Genomic DNA, 23,558 nt, shown 5'->3' with positions numbered 1-23,558 from the left:
GTATTTTAAAAAGTTCCTGAAATGTCTTCTTGTATTGTTAAATTTGTTAAGATGCCTGCTCCTTTGAGTCTGTCTTTTGTAACTCCTGGGTTTGGAGAAGCATGTGACAGAGAAGTAAAGAAAAATTGAATGAAAACCACTTCCATGTCCCTTGGCTATAACTACTTCATCAAATGTTGCTCCCACATGATTTAGCACCAGATGAAGATTTTACTGAGTACATCAAGGTTCCAAGGACCATATTTTCCATTTCATTATATTCTTCACAGTTTTACATGTTGATGCATATGTAAAAGTCTCTCAGGAGACTCGTGATGTTCAGATAAATGCCGAATATGGCTCAGCTAGTTGCTGACAGGCTTACAAGGAAATTTTCTGTGAGATCCTGGTTTCAGTCTTTTGTAATAAATGAACAACTAAAAAGAATAATGAATGGCCTTACCTAAATTTTACTGCTTGTTTTTCTGAGGCCCCCATGGAAGAAGTTTGTATAGAATAGATCATTTTAAAATCTATTCAAATCAACAGAAAATCACAGATTTTCCTCCCAGGAACATAACTCAGGCTCTCTTCCAAGATAGTCCAGTTTGTTTGTTTTTTTTGTTTTGTTTTGTTTTGTTTTGTTTTGTTTTTTTGCAGTTTGCATTCTTGATTCTGACAGTTTATTATTTGTAACCATGCTGTGCAGGACACAATAACATTGTGTGTTTCTCATTCTCCAGGGTACAAATAGAGAAAACTGATTGTTTACCAATAGTTTGAACTCAAGAATTTGCAAATATTTTAATAATAATATCACTAACGTTTCTGGGAAAATATATTCCATTTTGCTGTAGTGTATTTCCTGTTTTTTCTAGCTGGAAAATTTATTGATTTTTTTGTTTGTTTGTTTATTTGAAGTAGACTCCACCCCCAGTCAAAGCCCAATGTGGAGGTTGAACTCATGACCCTGAGACTGAGATCTGAGCTGAGATCAAGAGTCAGATGCTTAACTCAGTGAGCCACTTACATACCCCTTAGTGATGGGTTTTATCTGAGACAGAGTGATAGACCTTATTTTTCTTATCATGTGCTTATTTCTACTTAAAATTAAATTGTATTTGTACTATTTTCATTGAGAAAATTGTTTTAAACAATTGGTTATTGAGGTTATCATTTGCAAATTCCCCCTTATTTATATTTGAACTAGCAAACGATAACCAAGGAATGCATAGATGACAGCTGGCAACAAAAAATTTACATAATAGCCGGGCCAGAAGAACTTCCAAATCAATGTTCATTCTAGGTATATAAAAACTAGCTTCCAAATCAATGTTCATTCTAGGTATATAAAAACTAGGAATCATGTTTGATTAAAATCATCCTCACTTTGATCAATAACTGGGCAGATTTAAAAAATTAACTAATTCAAGAAATAAGGCATCATGTTTTTGTTGTTTAAATCATCAGATGTAATTCATTACCACAAGGCAATTAGGGACTGATTTGAATTTGCATATTTTATGTCAATATTCACTACCGTATGAATTTTCCAACATATAGTATAAAGGTATATATTATATACTATGTTTAAAGCACTATAAACAAAAAGGAAGAAATATATTCAATGAGAACTATCTCAGTGAAATATCTTTAAGCCAATAGCTAAAAATAACTGGTCACATAAAGCCACTAATCAAAACCAAAGGAGAAAAACATTCTTAGCACCATTCTCATTTTCTCTTGGTAATTGGTTTTTTTCCTTCATACCTTTGGAATTAGAGGAGACTTAGTGGTGGAAGAAAAAAAGGCACACAGAAAAAATGAGAACTTGACAGATCCATAGGATTAACATCAGCTCTCTTTCCAGATTTGTTAATGACAGACTTGCTCATAAAGTTAAGAAACTCTAGGAAAGCTCATTCATTGGCAAGCCACTTTTAGTTTCCTTTGTATTTGCAGCAGAACGTATGCATTTGACTCATTTTTCTTCCTTGCATTTTCTTTTTAATGTTAGTCTGAAATAGTAGTGTGGGATGGCAAATGTTGAAACAAAAATTGTCTTTCTCTGGATTAGCCTTTAAAAAACCAGAGAAACTTTAAAACAAGGGCAGGGCTGTGTCCTTCCTTAATGTCCTGCTGTGTGTGTCTGTATTATTGCTTTTCAAGCAGCGATGATCTGAGTATTTCATAATAGATGTCTGTAGACTCCTTTAGACATGAATCACCACCAAAGGAGAAGTCCGGAACTCAGAGCAGTGGAGCAAGAATATCTTTGTACAAGGAATCCAGTCAATTCCCTTGGCTTCTCTTCCTCAATTACTCCTGAAAGCTGGTAGTCAACCCTTCACTTATAAATCCCCAGGGGAAATAACATAATTCTCTCAAATTTTAGAATCAGGATTTCCCTCTATTTTACCTCTTGAATTCATTATTATTACTGTATTATTATTATTATACCTGGTTATAAAAGTAAAATACTTTCTTTGGAGAGGATATGATACTAAAGAACACCAGGGATAGTAAGTAAACCAATCCAAAGATCAGACAGTGTTAATAATTTGGGTACATATTTATTTCTATGCATACACACACTTAGATATCACATATGTTAATTTTTTTGAAATTTGGTTCTATATTCTGGTTGCATAACTTCTCACTAGACAATATTTTATGGACAAAACAAATATGGTATTTATATAGCTCCCATAATGTTTCCTAATCGGTTTCCTTTTGTAAGACCTTTAGATAATTTAATGTTTTTATTATAAATAATATTACTATAAATAATATCATTTTAGCTGTGAATTGCAGGTGTCTCACATTACCTTAAGTCAATTTTTGAGGAATTGTTATGTCAATTTCAAATTGTTACGTCAATGTGTCAATTTCAAATTGTTACATCAATTTTGAATTGTTATGTCAAATAGTGTACACTTAAATTTTGATACATGCTGCAAAATTGTCATAAAAAAAGCTGTATGTATCATTTACGATTCAAACAGCAGAGAGTGTTTCTCAACGACATTGTCCATGGTATTCACTGGAGAGCAAGATTTTAAAGCTATCTTTGCCAATATGGTAGGTAAGATACTAATCTTATCTTAATTTTAGTATTGTTGATCAATAAAGCTGAAAATATTACTGTTACTTTTTTCTATTCCCTCTTGCGGTACTGCATACTCATGGCATTTGCTAATTGTTTTCATTCTGACATGTAAATGTTTTTTGCATATTCACTGTATTTCTCTCATATACCCACCGGATCCTGTCTCTGGTTTAAACTTTAACGTATTAATTTTATTATGGTGTTGTTGAGATATTCTGCCTCTTGTAGTTGGCTCTCCATTGTTGTCTTTGCTTAAATTTATAACTTTTTCTTATCAGGGCTATGCTTCTTTATGTGAATTGGGAATCATTCTCCATTTTAATCTCCAGAACATTTCACTCAGTGGGGAAGTTATCTCTTCCAAAGAAGTTTAAAATATTGGCCATTTGAACTGCTTGGTTATGCCAAGGTTCGTGGAATTCAACTTCTTAAAACTTTTTCAAAATTCCCCAATATTATTGTTAGGGTTAGAATTCACCTATTTTAAGTTGACTTTAATTTCCAGAAAATTATCCATTTTATTGAGAATTTGTAATATATTAATGTAGAATTGTGCCTAATATATTATTTTTACCTTCTTTTGTTTGAGAATCTGCTTTTTATTACCTGAGTTTTTCTGTCGTTTCTTTTTTTTTCCTGAATTATAGTGGCTAGTATTTTGTTTAGGTTATAAAATTCTTCAAATATTTTTTCATTATCTAATATTTTATTATTTTATACATTTTTTTTGGTATGAGTGCCTTCAGTAACAAGATTTCAGATAATAGGGAAGACATATTTTTCCTATTTTCTTGAGTATTTCATATCTCATCTTCAAGGTATAGAGCAGTATAGTATATGCTCAATAAATGCTTGTTGCATGGGTCATCGAAAAGTGGAGGTCAAGTCAGGGCATGGAGGGGACCAAAACAGTGTGAATGCAGAATGCATAAGTCTAAGGAAAATGAATAAACAGAGAAGTGAGGAATTATTATACCAACAAAGATTCCTTCTTTGCCTTACATACTAAGTTTCACATCTTTTAGTTTAGGGATTACAGATACTCAAATTCTGATCTAATGCCGAATTTCTGGAAATGGAGGAGAGTATACTACAGACATCTGTGCCAGAGGTGGTCTTAGCTTCTTTGCCCTACAATCATTTTGTTTGGGGGCAAGATACCTGCTTTCCCCTCATGCATCATATATATGGTCTCCTCTTACCCTGCACTCTAAGCATCTGATTTGAAAGAGTTTGGAATTGCTTCTTACATTTCTATCACTTTGAGAAACAGCATAAGCTCTCCGGGGATAGTTTACAGGCATCTATGCTCCGCTGCAATCCAAAGAATGAGATATTTAAATTGAGGTTGAAGTTTGAGTAAGTTTTGTGAAGGAAAACTTGTAAATCTTTTAAAGTATTTCTTAAACTTACTCTCGAGAGATTAATCTCATTTCATATTCTTCATTGGGCCACATAAATTCCCTCTGTACATAGCAAGACCTTTGCCAGAAGCATCAGTACCGGTGGCTCACTTCTGTCCCTTGGCCGTATGTTTTCTTATCTTGTAGGTTGTTAGCTGTATGTGGTGAATCAGGGAGAACACAGAGGTGCATTCAATTAATTTCTTAGCTCAAAGGCATCAATCTGCAGCTTCTTACATCCATTACATATGTTGGCAGGGCTTTTTATGAAGACTGACTGCTATTTCTGAGATAGCACAAATTTAACCTGAGTGCTTGGACAGGTTTTCTTGATGACATGGTTGATTTCCAAGAGGATTTCATTTCAAACAAGGACATGATTTTGAGAAATGGTAAAGGAGGTATTGTGGAACAGATTTATTTTACAAAGTCTTTTAAAATCCATTTTTATTAAAGTCTAAGTTTCAAAGCAAGTGTCACTTAAGTTTACATGGTAGCAGAACTCTTCCAGGATGGTGAAAAGCTTTGTGATTAATTTTTTATGGACTTTCGTTTTTAGAGCAATTTTAGATTCACAGCAAAATTGAATAGAATGTATAGATACTTCCCATACGCCCCCTGCCTGCACCCAGGCATAGCCTTTACCTTCATCACTATCTTCCATCAGAGAAGTACATTTGTTATAACGGCTGAACCTATACTGACCCATCATTGTCACGCAGAGTCCAGAGTTTATAGTAGGGTTCTCTCTTGGTGTTATTTATTCAATGGGTTTGGACAAATTTGTAATGACATGTATTTTTATTTATTTTTAATTTTTTTTTTGAGAGAGAAAGAGAGCAAGTGGGGGAGGGGCAGAGACAGAGAGAGAGGGAGACACAGAATCTAAAGCAGGCTCCAGGCTCTGAGCTTTCAGCACAGAGCCCGAGGTGGGGCTCGAACTCGTGAAATGCAGGATCATGACTTGAGCCAAATTTGGCCGCTTACGTGACCGAACCACCCAGGTGTCCCTGTAATGATATATATTCTTAAAAATCATAATTCATGCACCATATATTGTTTACATACTGTATGCCAGATACCATACTAGATGTTGAAGTTTCAAAATAAAAGATGTTTTTTTGCCTCAGAGGGGAAGACAGTATAGCAAGGAGACTAACGTGAAACCCGTCTAACAAAAAAAAAGGAATATGTGCACATGTTCCAATGGGAATGTGTACAAAAAACAATCAAAAGAGAGCTAATGCAGGATATCTTAAATTTTATGTCTTTTTTGTTTTGTTTTGTTTTGTTTTGGAATAAGGAAAAAAACAATGGCTAGGATTGGTGAGAAAACTGAAAACAACCACAAAGTGCGATATTTGTAACAGCTACACTGGAAGTTGAATGATATTTAATATTCAATTGAGAAAATGACTTTAACCTTCAAAATGAATGATCTACTTTCATCCAAACCCAGGTCACTTATATTTGAAAAAGGAAAAAGGGCCCCAGCAATATGAAACTCACCTATGATTTGGCTGTTTTCTGTATCAACTTTTAATTTTGGATAGTTGATAAATATGTATGGTTCAAATATAATACTCTCAATTCACAAAGGAGAGGTGGGGTTTTTTTTTTCCATGAAGAGTAAAACTCTACCTAAGTTTGGAAATAAGGAGGAGACTATGGTCCATGCAAGCCCCACAAATAGGGCTTGCAGTCTCACTGCCAGCACTTTTACAGAAAAAGGAGGTTACAATTGAGGGGATAATCTAAAATTGTTAGGAAAGAGTTAACTTGTCAGGCCCGGTCTCTCAGTCCTTGCATGTGTCCTAGGAAACCCAGGACCATGACTGACCCTTGGCCAATCACTGGGCACGTGACCATATGAAGCTTCTTTATGTTAATGATTGATATTTTTGGTGTGTACACAGGGAGCAATGGACTGTGACATAGCAGTGTGTCCAGGTTGCTTTGCACAAACACCAGGATTGGTGATGTGCACCTGGTTTCATTGTTGGGGTCTTGAGTTTCAGTTGTCATGTCTGGTTACATAGCAGAATGTGTCTCTGTGACCAATTCTTCATAAAAGTCTTGAACCCTGACATTCAAACAGAGCTTCCTGGTATGGAAACATTTTGTACATGTCTCTATGGTTTGATGCTAAAAAGAAAGTACGTCCAGTGTAGCTCTGGACGGGGAAGGACTTGAAAGCATGCGCCTGACCTCTCTGGACTATACTCAATACTTTCACTCTCTATCTTTTGCTGTATTAAACCTTAGCCATGAGTATAACTTGCTGTTGAGTCCTGAGCCCTTCTGCCAAATCACCCCTTTTGAGGGATCCCCAAAACAGATCCATCATAAACATTTGAATCTCTTATATGCATGTTACTGTAACTTATTATACTTTCAATTTGGGCATTTTTTAAGACACATGATACAAAGAATAAAAAATATAAATTCCATACTCCCTATCTTTTATTTTTTGTAAGTTGTACTGAAGTATAATATATATATATATTCATATGTAATACATAAGCACAAATTATGAGTATATACCCAGTGAGTTTTCACGAAGTGAATGCATCTGTGAATAAGACCCTGACACTGTATCAAGAAACAGACTATTACTAGAATCTCAAAAGTTCCCTTGGCCCCTTCCTAGTCACTACCTGTCCCAAAGTTAACCACTATCTTGACTTCCACCATGATGATTTGGCATGTTAATAATAGTGATTTAGAAATAGATTCTTATAGTATGTACTCTTCTGTGTGCGCCTTCTTCTGATAAGCACTATGTTATGAAATTCATCCAAGTTGCTGTGTGTAGTTGTAGTTTGTTCAGTGTCATTACTCTGTAAGATTCTGTTGTGTAAACATATATCACCATCTTTCCATTTTATTGTAGATGGGAATTTAGATTTTTTTCTTCTTTTTCGCAACTTCAAATACCACAGCTGTGGACATTCTTGTATATGGTATTTGGTAAGCATTTCTGTTGCATATACACAAGAAAGTAGAATTGCTGAGTTATAAGGATGTTTAACATCCTTATAGGTTTAACATCGCTATGTTAAGCTTTACAAGATACTGACAAGCATTTTTCTTCAGTGGTTTTACCAGTTTACATTCTCACCAGCAGGAGAGTACCAATTATTCCTCACATCCTGATGGCACTTGATATTGTCTGTTTATTTATTTTTTTCATCTTTTTGGTTATTTTAGCAGCTGTGTAGAAAAGCATATATTATGAAAGATTTGAAAAGCTAACTGTGGATGATTATTTCACAATGTATACATACATGAAAACTTCAAGTCATACATCTTAGACATACACAAATTCATTTGTCAATTAAACCTGAAAAAAGATGGAAAAATAAAAAAGTTACCTGTAGTGTGCATAATTTTACCAGTCAAGAATTATATTGTTGCTGAAATGTAGCTTTCCTTATCTTTTTGGCAGATTCCTTCTTATTCAAATGAACTTATACAGCATCATTTTAAATAGTTCTTTTCAGGTCAATGCAAGGTTTAAATACCTTTCAGGAATTTTTGATGCCTCAAAAGTCTTCTCTCTCCATGATGATGTCTTATGTAGAAGAATGTATCATCAGGATAGCATCGAATCTTCCTTCCTTTCCTTATTTCCTGGTGTGGGCTAGTGCTCTTTATCCATCTGTGGTTGAAGTGTGGTTCATCTCTTGATGATGAAAATGAGTAATAACAACCTACAATTTCCATTGATTTTATTTCCTATCACTTTTTTCAATATGGAATCCTACGCCAGAAGCTGATTTTGGCCTTTGAGCCAAATCCAGTCAGGAGATATATTTCATTTGGCATATGTAATGTTTTAAAAATAATCAAGTGATTTGCTAGCATTTGAAATTGGGAGATTTCACTTCTGGTTCTAGATTTTTGGTTTCTCTTGAACAATCAGAAGACTTGAGAAGCCTGGGCCAGCAGTCGGCTGAAGCTCAGTAGTGTCGGTGACCCCTGCAAATGGGACTCACTCTAGTTTCATTCCCAGTCTTGCTCTACTGTCCTCAATCTGCTTGCTCTGCTCACTGATGTCACCTGCCCCTGCCAGAAAAAAAAAATGTTGCACCCATTCCCCTAGTTGCACTTATTCTTTTTAAAAAGGCAATGCTTTTATGTGAACATTCTTTCAAAAAGCTTCTGTGAAAATTCACTTCAAAATGGCACTTTCAATTTTACAAATAAAGCCAAATGACCATATAGAGGCTTTTATGGTTCCTTAGAGGTTCCTGATCAAAATAATATTGAGATATGACTATTTTTTGAGTTATTCTTGGTCCAGAAACTTCTCAACTGAAAGCTAGAAATGCATGCTGTACTGGAAATAATCTGACTTTTAGCTGTCAAAATTCTGAGTTATAAACTGTTAATATTTTATTAGTTTTATTTTATCAAAGGCAGACAGTCTCTCATGCTGTAACTTAATTTTTCTTTTTCAGAGATCAAATGAAGAAATTGTTGAGAAATTTTCCCTTTTCTAGCATTGAGGGAGAGGACCTTAAAAAGAGCACTTATTGCCTTCTAACTGTCTAACATCTAAGGTGCCAGCCTCCCCAGGCTTTCCAACAATTCGATTGAATTTAAGCCTGTCTGTCTTTAGCCTTTTTGAAGGCAATTTGGCTACAGGGGCATAAAAGCAAGCCTGCCCAATTTCTTGATCCCTATAAATTCAATCTAATTGGGTATAACTTCGATGTTGTAAGGAGCTATTCATTAACGTGTAAAAGCTAAAATACATAAATTGTTTTGCCTATGATGATCACATAAGGTGAGCAATATGATAGTGTGACTGACTGAATGACTAATTAGGCTTTTGGTTTTCAATCAATGATATTTAAAAGTGAAAGAGTGCCCAGCTGACTGAACCTAACATAGTAGAAACACCTGTGCAAATCTGGAAGCCAACTCTGTACCTGAGTGTGAAGCGTTATTTTAGGCAGTTAGACCAATTACAGTCCCAGGTTTCCTTGAGGTGATAGACATCTCGGTAGCAGTCATATAAAAGCCTTTTGTAATACTCCAGTCTCTGTTTTATACACATCAATGTACTAGGAGATGGGTGTGAATTTTAACACATGTTAGAAATAGCAAATGAAATTTGGTTTCTCTTAGGTCTTTTTTAACCCTTTAGGTATAAAAAAAACAATGAACCCTTTGTCACCTACTATGACACAGTGACACTAAGGTAGAAAATCCCATTTAAAATGACTTCCTGTTATACCTGAGTATTTTGGTTTGGATTAGAGTCTGTTACTCTGAATAAAGAACAAAAGAAATGGCCAGCTATATCATTCAGTTATTTAAGGTGTTTCCTAATATTAAAGAAATTGGAAGCAAAAGTATAATGAAAATAAATGGTCATTGTGGAAATAATTTTCTTACTAATATATGTGACTCTGATATTGCTTTCCCAAAACTTGAAGCTGTTTCTCCTGTATGCAAAATGTCTCTTATTAACAATGAAAATATAATTTGTATACTTTGCTTAAATAATAGATTTATGTATATGTACATATGAATTTTAACTTCACTTATTGCAAATCATTTAGTGACTGATTTAGGGGCGCCTGGGTGGCGCAGTCGGTTAAGCGTCCGACTTCGGCCAGGTCACGATCTCGCGGTCTGTGAGTTCGAGCCCCGTGTCGGGCTCTGGGCTGATGGCTGGGAGCCTGGAGCCTGTTTCCGATTCTGTGTCTCCCTCTCTCTCTGCCCCTCCCCCGTTCATGCTGTCTCTCTCTGTCCCAAAAATAAATAAAAAACGTTGAAAAAAAATTAAAAAAAAAATAAAAGTGCTTGTGATTAGGGGCGCCTGGGTGGTGCAGTCGGTTAAGCGTCCGACTTCAGCCAGGTCACGATCTAGTGGTCTGTGAGTTCGAGCCCCGAGTCAGGCTCTGGGCTGATGGCTCAGAGCCTGGAGCCTGTTTCCGATTCTGTGTCTCCCTCTCTCTCTGCCCATCCCCCGTTCATGCTCTGTCTCTCTCTGTCCCAAAAATAAAAATAAACGTTGAAAAAAAAAATTAAAAAAAAAAAGTACTTGTGATTAGAAGAGTTTTCTTTTTTTTTTTTTTGGTATGTTTATTTACTTTTGGGAGAGAGAGATAGACAGAGCATGAGTGGGGGAGGGGCAGAGAGAGAGGGAGACACAGAATCGGAAACAGGCTCCAGGCTCTGAGCTGTCAGACCAGACCCCAACCCCAGGCTTGAACTCACGAACAATGAGATCATGACCTGAGCTGAAGTCTGACGCTCAACCGACTGAGCCACCAGGTGCCCCCCCATCCCAGAAGAGTTTTTTAAGGGCACTGGGTTCATAATGAAATCTTGGCGAGAGGTGAGCCATCTTAACATTTTTAACAATATGGAGTTAAAAGGGTCATCTATACCAGTGGTCCTCAAAGCAGGGTGATTGAGTTTATCTGTTAATATTTGCTAATAATTAACTTAAAAGATTGACACTGGCACCCTCAGGAGGTATACATGTCCACCTATATGACCACCTATCATGAGTGATCCTGAGGAAAGTTTAGGTGTTCTAAACAAAGGTATTGACATAAGTTCTTGGTGCATCCATTTGATTTCAGCATATTGTGATTATTGAAATTTATTTGTGCCTAATTAGTTGGATTTGAAGATTATATTAATTACTTTTAATGAAAAGAAACGTCCCAAAGTGAACAAATTGTTTAAAGGTGTTTCCTGGAAAGAAATCATAGCTTGAATGTTACTAATGGCACAAGTGAAAATAAGCAAGAAGAAAGACCTCATACTTCTAAAACTAACACTGGCTCTTCTTCGGCCACATTATGTTCTACAAACAATAACGTAATAATAGTATTTGATGTTGATAAAAAATAATTGAAATTTTCAAGGAGACTGAAATAAAATTACATGCATTACATCACATTAAGGATGAAACTTATACTAAATGTTTATTTAGTCCTTAGACATTAGCAAATCAGAGAAAAAAATCATAAGTAGCAGGACATTGAAAAACTAAGCATTTGAAAGATGATCATTTCTTCAGTAATGTTTAGGGTCATATGCTAATTAAGTACTTTATAATATTTAATCAACTACAGTAAAGGCTTAGATGACAATTTTAAGGTTTCTTAATAAGGAAGGGCAAGATGCCATGTACAGTTAGGGAAATATTTGGGTTTTTTTTTCCTAATTTAGAAAGTAGTTGAAATATTACAGGAGAATTAATATGAGGGCAAATTAAAACACATTCCTAGTTAGAAAATTCTATTGGGAAATGCCTGGAAACACTGATTAAGAAATTGTTAAAATATATTTCATGTAGTTGGGGAAGTTTGCTATACAGATGGAGAACATATGGGTTTTCTAACATTCAGAGTATGGTACTTGTTAGATTATATTTCTTTTTGTGAACTATCAAAAAAAGCTGTCCTGGGATGCTTGGGCGGCTCAGTCAGTTAAGCCCCTGACTCTTGATTTCGGTTCTGGTCTTGATCTTAGGGTTTTTGAGTTTGAGCCTGGTGTCAGGCTCTGAGCTTAGTGAGCCTGGTTGCAACTCTTCTTCTTCCTCTCTCTTTGCCCCTACCCCACTTGCTCTCTCTTTCTCTCTCTCTCTCTCTCTCTCTCTCAAAATAAATAGACTTAAAAAAAGAAGATGTCCTATAAAAGATGTAATCTCAATATAAATAACATGATTAAAAGAATTAACTATGACTATTTTGCTTTATAGACAAAGTATATACATATAACCACCAGTAAAACTGCTAATTTATTTGGAATTACAATTAAGGTTCCTGGCTATGGCTCTAGAGACATCTTCACAATTGAAATTCATTCATTCTATTACTTGTAGAGAAGACTTTGAAAATGAAATTGTATCATCTTCAATGTTATAAATGTAGTTAGTTTTGTAAAAATAAGATTTTTAAACAGCAGGACTCTTTATTTTTTTTTTAACACAATAGGAGTGACCATGAAAGTCTTTTTTAACCTCAGTAATTGTTTAGTTGTCTCAAGGCAAGTACTTAAAGGAGTTGACAACTTAAAAAAAGATACATTTTTTTAAAGACAAATGCTCCAAATTTGCTGACCTTTTCAGAGATGAGGAGATATACCACTTCCTGGAAGATGTTTTTTGTTTTTTTTTTTTAAAGAAAGCACATAATCTATCTGTTCAAGTTAAAGGTGACATTTTAACAATAAGCGAGAAAATGAATTCTCTTTCAAAAAACCTTGTGTTGTGACAAGAGAATTTTGATAATAGGTATTTGGAGATGTTCTCACCATTAAGTAGCTTTGTTGACAAAAACAATTGTAAGAGTATAACCTATAAACTCTAAAGTCTGCTTATCTGGAAACAGAATTTTCTAATCTTTAAAATTTACTCAAGATGAAGAGGTTTTGTAGATTTTATATCTCTGTTTTAAACAGAACATTATGTCTGTTGTTTTGTAGCTTTAATTGACATCAGAAAAAGTAAAACGTTGCTGGCTCAATTTCATAATTATCCACTGTGATGGACAAGATAGAAAAAAAGCATCATGCTTTAGTAGAGGCAGCCAGTGAAACACTTTTTCTGTTTGAATCCATGTATTTATGTACAGTATTCTTCCAAGGTATAAATACCACTTAACCAAGTGTAGAAATGACTGAACTTATAAACCAGACCTCAGAATAAGTGTATCACAGTATTTTATGCAAATACTAATAAAAATGATTTCTAAATATTCTACAATGAGGCCTATGTTCACTTTTTCTTTTTGATCTTTCAAGTTCAGTATGAAGATATCTGGATGCCACTGACCTATGTTGGCCTCCTGTTTCAGATTCCCTAGAACTGAGCTACCATGATGGATGAGACTTCATCCTTGCAAGAGAACCTACCTTCCAATGAGCCCAACAGCTCATTTCAAGACAGAATGTCCTGTCAAATATTTCTATATGCTATTGATTCTCTACTTGTACCATTAGTCTAAATGAAAACATTATTCTGCTTTTTAAAAACAAATTGAAGTGTAACATATTTACATCTGTCCCCATTTTCTTCTCAAGGCAAAACCCTCTACTTTTGCACTGACCCTATCTCCACTGTCCTCACCACACCCCTGTTCCCTCATCAGTTTCTCTCTTTCTATTTCTCTCTGCCTTCAAACACTCTTGGTTGTGTCCTGTTTTGAAAACAAGAAACCAACAAATTTTCACCTATCTTGTACTGTACTTTGGTTAACATTTACCTCGTATTCCCTTATTTCCATAGCATCCAAAAATATGGAATCTATTTTCTGTTCAAGACTTATCTTCACTTGCTCCTTTTTCATATCCCTTGAAAATATGTCCTCCATTGTTTATACTTCTCTTAAAGGTCACTAATGCCTAACTGAAAATTAAATATCCTTTTTCTTATTTGAATTCTCCATGGCCTGTCTGCAGCATTTCACACATGAACTAAAACCTTCCTCACCCTCTTTTTGGAACATGGAACATCAGTTCCATGACGTTATAACATCTTGCTTCTCTATAATTTCTTAACATTATTTGTCCAGATCTCTAGGATTCCAAGTGTCAGTATTCAGCCCCATCTAGTCCCTGTTCTCTGGATTAAAGAGGGATCTTTTCTTTATATAGACACTTTTTAAAAATTTCCTGTGAAGGATTCGTCTCATCATCTGATTCAGTCATGAAACTGTCAGGAAACTAAATTTATGCCCAGATTACCCATAAGAAGAGACTTACAGAGATGTGGGCAGTGTTAAGGGCTCAAAAAGAGGGTTGTGTGGTACCCAGACAGTAATGTTTTTAGGAAATTCTCTTTACTTCAAGGCCTAAAGGAAAATGGCAGATATAAACTCCTGAGAAAGTAGGGAGGCCTGAAACCCAGCAAGAGGTTTTTAAGAGCAAGCCGTACTTGTGGAGGGATACAGCTGCTGTCAGAAATCAGACTTGGAAGAAGGGAGGAAGCAAGGAAGAAATACCCTGACCACTTTCTGCTCTTACCACCCCCCCCCCCCCCCGTCCCCATAGTTTCCTGTCTCCGCCCTCTATATGCCAAACCCAATTTGAAGCTGGCTGGCAAGCAAGGCTGGATAAAGTGTACAGAGATCAGCTTCCTGAGGTGCAGAGTGAGCAGAGGAGAGCAGAGACTCTCTGATCTGGAGAGGGCAAAGATAATAGCCAGTACGTCATCTCTGTGCTAGTGACTGCAATTTTTTTTTTCAGTTAGATCTCTCATCTAAACCTAATTTCCAGGTCAACTGTCTATCAGCTATTTACACATGATTTTCCTACTATCCCTTCAAACACAGTATATCTAAAAACAATTACCATCTCCTTTATCTAAACCTGTTCCTGAAATGCTTTACGTTTTAAACAATACATTTTAAGCAATACAGCAATACAGTAATTTTCTCTGACCCGTATCCTAGTTCCACTACTCTAATTCCAGGGCCATATTCCACTTCTACCTTAATTCTGAGACTTACTGTTACTTTAAATCACACTTCTGGAGATTTATTGCCTTATTTTGTCTCCAATACTCATTTCATCTTGCGTTTCCTATTACCCATATCCCTGGGGATTAAAGTTCTGTCCTTGTGGCTGGAATGCTGATAGTCTTCTGAGCAGCTGTTCTCTATCTAGTCTGCTTGTTCTCTAAAGATCCCCTATTCTTGGAGTCCCAGCTGTCCTTCCTGGTAAGCTCATTTTTTAGGATGTTTTCTGTATGGGACTTTCACAAGGCTGACTGCCTGTCTGGTCGCCCTCTTGTGGCTAGTGTTAGTTTCCAGACACAGTGTTCTGTTTTGTTAGACTAGACTTTCTCCACTTCTGTCCACATCTGTACTCCCTAGTGCCAGCCTCATTCCTGCAAGCTAATCTAATACTGGGTGTTAGTCCTTTCCAATTGGAGGAGTTAACTGGGTTATTCAAAATTATGGAATGACTGTGATCTGTACTATGATAGATGGTGAATTCTTAGCTCCAGGTTACTAAGCCAGGGAGCTTTACCATTTACTTTTCTAATTAAAAAAATACAACTTAATTATAAAAATATGGATGATATAAAAAAGACAAAATCAATTCAAAACCAGTTATATGTATAATATTAACACCTGGAAACAAAAATTAGTAATATTTGGGGGTATTTATAACTACTTTAAATATATGTAGACCCATATATTGTAATAGGTATATCATTATATATATATATATGTATATATATATAGATAGATAGATAAAGGTTTATATAACATTTCATATATCTTTAAAGAACACTATATACATATGTGATATATACATATGAATACAATATATTCATAAATGTATATAAATAAAACATGTATATATATATGTGTGAGTACATGTATAGATATATGTATACATACCTATATACTATATGTACAGATATGTGGTACATAGTTTTGTATCCAATTTCTTTAACTTAACATTTTTATGAGCACTTAACTAAAGTATTCATCCTTAAAACTTTAGGGAAATATGATTTTATTGGCTACACAATATTGCAGGCAAGAATATTCCATAATGCATTTTGTCACTCACATGGTTGAATGCTTATATTGCTTCCAGCTTTTCCTATACCATATATGTTTGTTAAATATCAGATATTTTCCCTTTAGGATAGAATTTTCAAAGTGGAATTACTGATTCAAAGGCAATTAAATTTATACAAAGGCTCTTGATACATATGGCCAAGTTGCTGTCTTGACAAAATGCACCAATACATTCCTCTACCAGTAGTATCTGTGCACACACGTTCCAATGCCCCTCTCTTGTCACACCCTTTTTTAAAGTTTATTTATTCATTTTGAAAGAGAGAGTGTGAGCACATGTGAGTGAGCAGGGGAGGGGCAGAGATAGAGAAGGAGAGAGAGAATTCCAAGCAAGCTCCATACTGTGAGCTCAGAGCCCAATGTAGGGCTTGAACTCACAAACCATGAGATCATGACTTGAGCCAAAATCAGGAGTCAGATGCTTAACTGACTGAGCTCCTCCAGGTGCCCCACCACATGCTTTTTATGATAGACATTTTTACATTTAAAAATGTCTCATTGTGATGAACACTGAGTGTTACATGCAAGTGATGAATCACTACATTCTACTCCTGAAACTAATACTACACTATATGTTAACTAACTGGAATTTAAATAAAAACTTGAAACAAAAAGAACAAAAATTCCTCCCTTTGTGAGGCCCAAATTTTATTATTGTTTAAATAACTTTTTTTTACTCATCACGAAGAACAGAAAGATTTTAAAGAAACTGCAATCCTTATTCTGTCTCCCCGTCAGACCATAACAGGGGACATGTTACCCTTCCTTGTTGCCTCTGAAACTTATATTCTATAGACTTGTATTATCGGTTTACTTCACAAGCAAGAAGTTAGGGAGGTTTGAACTTACCTCTGAGAAACATAGGAAATGATGAGAGTGAGTGGCTGAAAGAAGAACCAAGCACCAGCACTGTAAAAAGCACCCAGGAATCTTCCTGGACAGGCGTACAGCAGCCCTCACGAAGTTAATGGTGTGCTGTATGATTAGACGGTGCAATTGGAGGCCATGTCTGACAAAGAAGGAGTTTGGCTCACAGCGTGTGACACTAACAAAACCCCTCCTTCGACCTTCTTTTGTTCAGTGATAAAACATGTAGAGGAACAGACAAGTTTTAATTTCTTCGTGTAGTTTTTTTAAAAGCTATGTTGAGCTTCCTTCGCCCCACCAATCTCCGTTTGATGAATGCGATCCTGGATGATTCGAAATACAGCCCTATAAAGTTCTGTAGGAGTCTTCTTAATTTTGAGAACTGAAGTGTGAAATTCTTGAAAGGGTGACACTAAAAGTATATAATGCTGTCCTGTTTTGGGAATTAGCCCAGTAAGCCTATTTCTAATGTTGCGCATAAAAAAGTAAAGCCATTCTCTTTAGTTTGTTCCATGAAGCTTTACTTGCATTCATCAGCCATTCCCTCTATAAGCAGAAGAGGATCTTGAAGATATATATGTATGAATTGCTATCTCACTGTATTAAAGACAATGAATCCTTCACGTGAGAGTTTATGGTATGAGCTGTATTGTCTCTGTGACAAATGAAAGGTACGACAAAAGCAGTAAATATTTATCTTAGTCGAAATAAAAGCCCAGAAATACTCTTTTTGTGTTGTTAATTTCCATCTTTCCCTGTCATTAGCTTTGTCCTACTTCTTGTCAATTTCACACTAGGGAAACAGTGCGAAACAAATGGAGAAGAGTTTTTGGCATCCTCTCTCTCTTAGAAAAAGAAAAAAAAAAAAAAGAATCCCAACTGCAAATAGCATTTAAATCAAGATTATGGTTGCAACTTTTGATATTAAAAAATGTTTTCTGGGGTGCCTGGATGGCTCAGTCAGTTAAGCATCTGACTTCAGCTCAGGTCATCATCTCAGGGTTTGTGAGTTTGAGCCCTGAGTCAGGGTCTGTGCTGACAGCTCAGAACCTGGACCCTGCTTCGGATTCTGTGTCTCCCTCTCTCTCTCTTTCTCTGCCCCTCCCCAACTCATGCTGTGTCTCTCTCTCTGTCTCTCAAAATAATAGATAAACATTAAAAAAATGTTTTCCAAGTTGGAGACTGAAAACATGGATTTAATCACAAGCTTCTTCTCTTATTAATTTCTATTTTCTTTTATAGTCATTTGCTATTTTTCAAACGTGAGTTACTAAGTTCCCCTGATTAATAAGTCTGAAAACTGTTACCTTGAAAAGGAACATTTCAGAAAGAATCTATACATAATACTGAAATCCTTTCCATCAGCCTTTTGTACCATGTGTAGTGAATTATGTCCTTCTTGACTTCATAATTAGAAAGAGGAGCAGATGGCTGAAACTTCATGTAAAATTATGTACCCATTAAATAATAACTTATGTATTTCCAGTGACTACTTTTTGTAGTGGGGTAAGCCAAACACTTAAGAGGTGATTTTTTTTTAAGGATGAAACAAAATATATATTCTCTTCTAGGCAAACTTGCTATATATATATATCAGAATCACTTCACAGCTAAGCTTCAAATTACTATGTGTTAACTCTATGGAATTTGTGATCCAGATCCTTTTCATAGATATTGTAATATAGACGCTTTTGGAATAAGAGTTCTTCTACTACCGTCAGCAATTTTATCCTCCACTTTATTTTCAAACTGCTCCTCTATGAAAATTATTTTCAAAGGCATTTGACCTACTTCATACGTGTTTTACTGTTACTTCTAAAAGAGATACATTTGGGCATGTGACTTTTTAGGTTGTGGATAGAGACAGGTGAGCCAACTCATCATTTATTGATTCTGTTTTAATTCTACTCAGAAGAGACCATGAGAGTAACCAAGTGTCAGAGGTGTGCCTCTATTTCTTAGTGTCCTAGCGTTATCCACACATTCCCAGACACACCATTAGATGCAGGTCAGTGATTCATTCATTCTCATACATTCATTGAACACCTGTGCTTACCAAGCACTTTCATCTTCTCTCAATGTGTATTTAGGGATCCTGCTAGCTGTTGGTGGAAAAAGCGTTCTAATTTTATGGGAAATGAGGTCTGAGGATAGTCAAATACAATGCTTTAAAGACAGCATTGTTCTACCTCTAACATTCAGCTTTCAGTTGGCAGAACTGTTCTACTAAATGTATGACTGTGGCATTATAGAGGCTATATCCCTGGGAGGAACGCTGTGGAGTGACTTCTACTCCTTGAGCTCTACTAAAAAATCTACAGATTTTTGGTACTATGTAGTTCTACTTTTTCTCTGCTTAAAATGTTCTTTTAGAGAAGCTGTACGGCCTCACATGGTGACTGATTAAGGTCAAAATTAAAATTATGAATTCCATTTTCATTCCTGCTTTGTGTTTTCATGTTAGTTAATGTGTAATTGTTAAGAGTCTTTGTCTAAAAGAAATGGGTATTTGTATTATATAACAACAATTTCTTGGAAATTCTGGAAATGCCTGCTTTGGCATTGAGTGAAATAAATATACAGATGCATAATCCTATAGTCAAATATTATGTTACAAAAAGAGGTTGCTCAAAATGTGGATGGGCATAATTAATATTTTATTAACTGGGGAACCAGATATTCTTTGTAATGATTTTTTTTTTAAAATATTGCATGTCTTTTGTTGAGAGGATAATATTTGTGGATTACTTTCATGCAAACAATGAAAGCAATACAAAGGAGAGAGTGATATTATGTTTGCAATAAAGCCTGGCTTGACCTCATTGGTATTCCTAGTTGTAACAATCCTTACCTTTTCTAGGACCAACTACTTAATCAGCTCTGGAAGTAGCAAGCAGATATGCCTGGAGGGCCTCCAAACTGGCCTCAGTCCAGACCTAATTATCATCGAGGATTTCAGTGTTTAAAGAACAACCAGAAATTTAGGAGGTATGAATACTAGCAGAATTAGCCTCCTACTCTATATTCTTTTAGTTTCAGAATCTTAATTTTCTTCTAAAGCTTTTCTTCTACAGTCCCAGACATCTGAGTTGACCAAAGCATTCATCTAAGACCTGGATTGATCCTAGGAAGCATGTTGAGATTTTAGATCAGGATTCTTTCCCCCAGATTTCCGGGAGTACTCTTCTTAATAAATAGGATAATAAATAATTTGTATTTAATAAATATGTAAATAGGAGATGTTGGTGATAATAACATGTGTGATAACACATCCATTTGTTTTTTCCCCCAATTGGTCACTGTTCTCCTATTAAAATTACCCCTCTGAATTATACAACTTTTGTATTTGATACTAGGAGTTGGCACATGTGTTTAAAAGACCCTTAGAAAGCACTCGGGCATGAAGAATGGAGTGGCATACTATGAACCGGCAGTAATAATTGGTGTCCAGATGGATATGTGAATCTGCAAAAAAAAAGTCAATAGTGATTGATATTCATTATTTTAGCTCTGTAAAGGCAAAAATTTTCAGTTAACTGTTGTGGCATTTAAAACTATTGCATATATGCACATTATATATTACATATATATGAGATGTTGAATGTATATATTATATATAAAATATACCTATATTATATATAATATATTATATATATACATATATAGATATATATGTATAATGGACTCTTCCATTCTAGTCAACCTTCCCATTCATTAATTATAATTAGAATATAGTGATAATGTTTTAGAACATTTTTATGCCTTATGATAATGTTTAGGGCATTTTTAATTTGGCCCATTAGATTAAGATTCTTTAATTTTTTTCCTTTGATATTCCACCTTTATTACTTATATAGATATATAAGTTGTATATAGATATAATCTATGTACATTTGAATATATATTGAACATATACTATGTGTGTGTGTGTGTGTGTGTGTTTGTGTGAGTGTGTATCTCCAAAAATTTCTCTTCAATCACTTGGAAACTGATAGTACCTTTTTCTCATGTTCATTGCTTCTAATCAACTACAACTATATAAGTAAATTGACCATAATAAAGTTGAATTTTATTTTCCTTTTTAAAAATCAAATCAAATTTTAGAGAGAGCACAAATGGGGGGAGAGGGGCAGAGAGGGAGAGAGAAAGAATCCTAAACAGTCTCCATGCCCAGTGTGGAGCCCAACTTGGGGCTGGATCCCATGACTCTAGGATCATGCCCTGAGCTGAAGTCAAGAGTTGGACACTCAACTGACTGAGCCACGTAGTGCTCCTTACTTTTTAATGTTTAAAAAATTACTCTGGGAATTCATAAAAATTCCAATCTAGGAAAGATGTTATTATATGATAAGAAATTATGTGTTAACTATGTTATTAGTAAGTTTTTTTCTCTCAATATCTAAAAGATTAAATTCTTCTGGAATATTGTTGAATACCGAAGGGAAATTTGATAGTGGTCTCAGGAGAGGTAACCTGAAATTTAGATATAAATTTAAATCACCTTCCATCAGAAAGACCTCAGAATGTGTAGCTAAAACAAAAAAAGAATTTTATCTAGAGATTGATTTCCAGAATGGAAACATGGAACCAGATTTTCTGGTCCACTCTTGACTTTACCTAGGTTAAGATAAGGGGCTACTTATTTATACGGTGCTAGAAAATGTGGGTTTATAGAATATTCTCGTGTCAAAAAGAAATCATAGTTTCTATTAGAAAGAGACTACTAAAAATAACTGTGTAACCTAAGGACTTGACTTTGTTCCTGAGAATTCTTGACTTTCTGACTTGCTCAGAATTTAGCAATTCCCTTTTTTGGCTTTCCTCCTTGTACTGGGCAACACTTCAGCAAATAACCTTCAGAAACCTATTCTCAACATCCTCCCTCAACATCCAGATCCAAAAGCATAAGTCCTCCAAACCTGTCTTCTCAGCTGGAGTTTTAGTTCCAGGATTTTATTTCTTCTTTAGAAGATGTGGGTTTATTCAAGTGATAATCGCTATCAAAGTACATGACACTAGTTAAATTTGTTTTGTAAAAATTAAATATAAATGAAATCCAAAGGGAAATTTTAAATACAAGCAAGGATTTTAAAAAGCAATGTAAGATGAGCACTTGTGTATCTAGCACCCAATTTACAAAAAATCAAAAACCAAAAACCAAAAACTATTCCCTTGAGGTCACAGGTGTTCCTCTCTGAGTCTTTATCCAGCTTCTTTCACCCCTTAGAACATAACGACCATCTTGAATTTGAGATTCATTATTCCCTTGTGTTTCTATATGGCTTAATTTTATTCTTGTATCCCAAACAATATATTGTTTAGGTTACTAATTTTTAAGTTTATGTGATTCAGTGGCATCATACTGTATATATTACTCTACGATTGTTTTTGCCATCCAAAATTATTTTCCTAAGATCTGTTCATGTGATTGTATTTAGCTACAATCTGTTTATTTTCTCTGCTGTATCAGATTCCATTTGCAACCATTTATTTTTCAGATTCTACTGTCAATGGGTACATGACATTTTGACAGGTAATTTCTTTTGTGCCCACTTTCATAATCAGGACTTTTTTATTTTCATTTATTTCATATCCACAAACACTAAGTCACTGAATTTCGAGCATTTTAAAATCGTCACTTAACTTCCCTCTCTAATATAATATACTCCCTGATTCCTTTCTGTCCTGAGCATGCTTCTGTTCCAGGCATATGCTTGACTCACCTCACCAGATACCGCTGAGAGTGATGCTGTAGGAGAAGATTGAGGCTAAGGGAAAGAATGGTAGTTGGGAATGAGTTTGGGCAATCTGTTGATAATAATAACTTTTAAAAGAGTAAAATTTCATTTTTATCAAAATGTTCTGCTTTTTCAGTTTCGCCACATAGTATTTTTAAATAAATGAAATGCCTCGGTGATAAGCCATTTCAATTCACTTTGTCTGACACCCTTTCTGTAGATAAACACACAAAACTTAGATGTTACCATATAATTTCCTACGTAATTTCCCGTGGGTTGATTTGCCTGGCTGGGAGTACCTGAGTTTTGTTCTCTGTATCACTTCTATTTAATGGGGAAAATTGCTATTGCCACCAAAAGAGAAGGACAATCAGTGGCCTTTGCCTTCTCTTATTTTCAATGATTTTGTAAGAATGGAGTTAATTCCCCTGGGATGATAACATTTTATAAAATGTGTAAGAGCCTACTGTGAATCAGGGAGATGCAATGCTGTCTTGGGAGGAAATGGAAGGAAATTTATATGGGATATTACAAAAGGGGTTGAGATTTTAGCCAAAAAAAAAAACCCCAAAAAACTGATGAAATAACCTCACAGGAGAGATAGCATGGTTCATATCATAAGATCTTGTTAGGAATTTATGTTTCTTCCTTAGTGGTTGATTTACTGCATTATATATGCCAGAAAACAATGCCACGAAACTTAACATGAAAATGCCTTACATTGCACACGGAGTAATTTTAATTAACACTTATATGCTGCTTATATTTAAAAAGCACAAGCCAAAGCTTGTGTAAGGGACTGAAAGGTTGTCACGCCCTATTCTGTGAATCTGCACAACTGTCCCTTTATACTGTGTAGGCTTCATTTCTGCGGATCTTCAAAACGCATTCTAAG

General features: G+C 35.2%; 1 long non-coding RNA gene across 4 annotated transcripts in view; it reads left to right on the top strand.

Moving 5' to 3' along the window:
* Positions 1-23,558, top strand: part of LOC125165454 (uncharacterized) — a 256,415-nt gene that overhangs the window by 189,314 nt on the left and 43,543 nt on the right. For 3 of the 4 annotated variants that reach the window (XR_007152110.1, XR_007152111.1, XR_007152108.1), the window contains one exon: positions 19,786-19,913. The exons of the other annotated variant lie outside the window; for it this stretch is intronic. This is a non-coding gene — a long non-coding RNA (uncharacterized LOC125165454). The remainder of the gene's footprint in view (positions 1-19,785; positions 19,914-23,558) is intronic. 4 annotated transcript variants of the gene reach the window in all.

This window comes from Prionailurus viverrinus, chromosome B2 (assembly GCF_022837055.1).
Source record: "Prionailurus viverrinus isolate Anna chromosome B2, UM_Priviv_1.0, whole genome shotgun sequence".
Lineage (NCBI taxonomy): Eukaryota > Metazoa > Chordata > Mammalia > Carnivora > Felidae > Prionailurus > Prionailurus viverrinus.
This window is presented reverse-complemented; position numbering and strand designations above follow the sequence as displayed.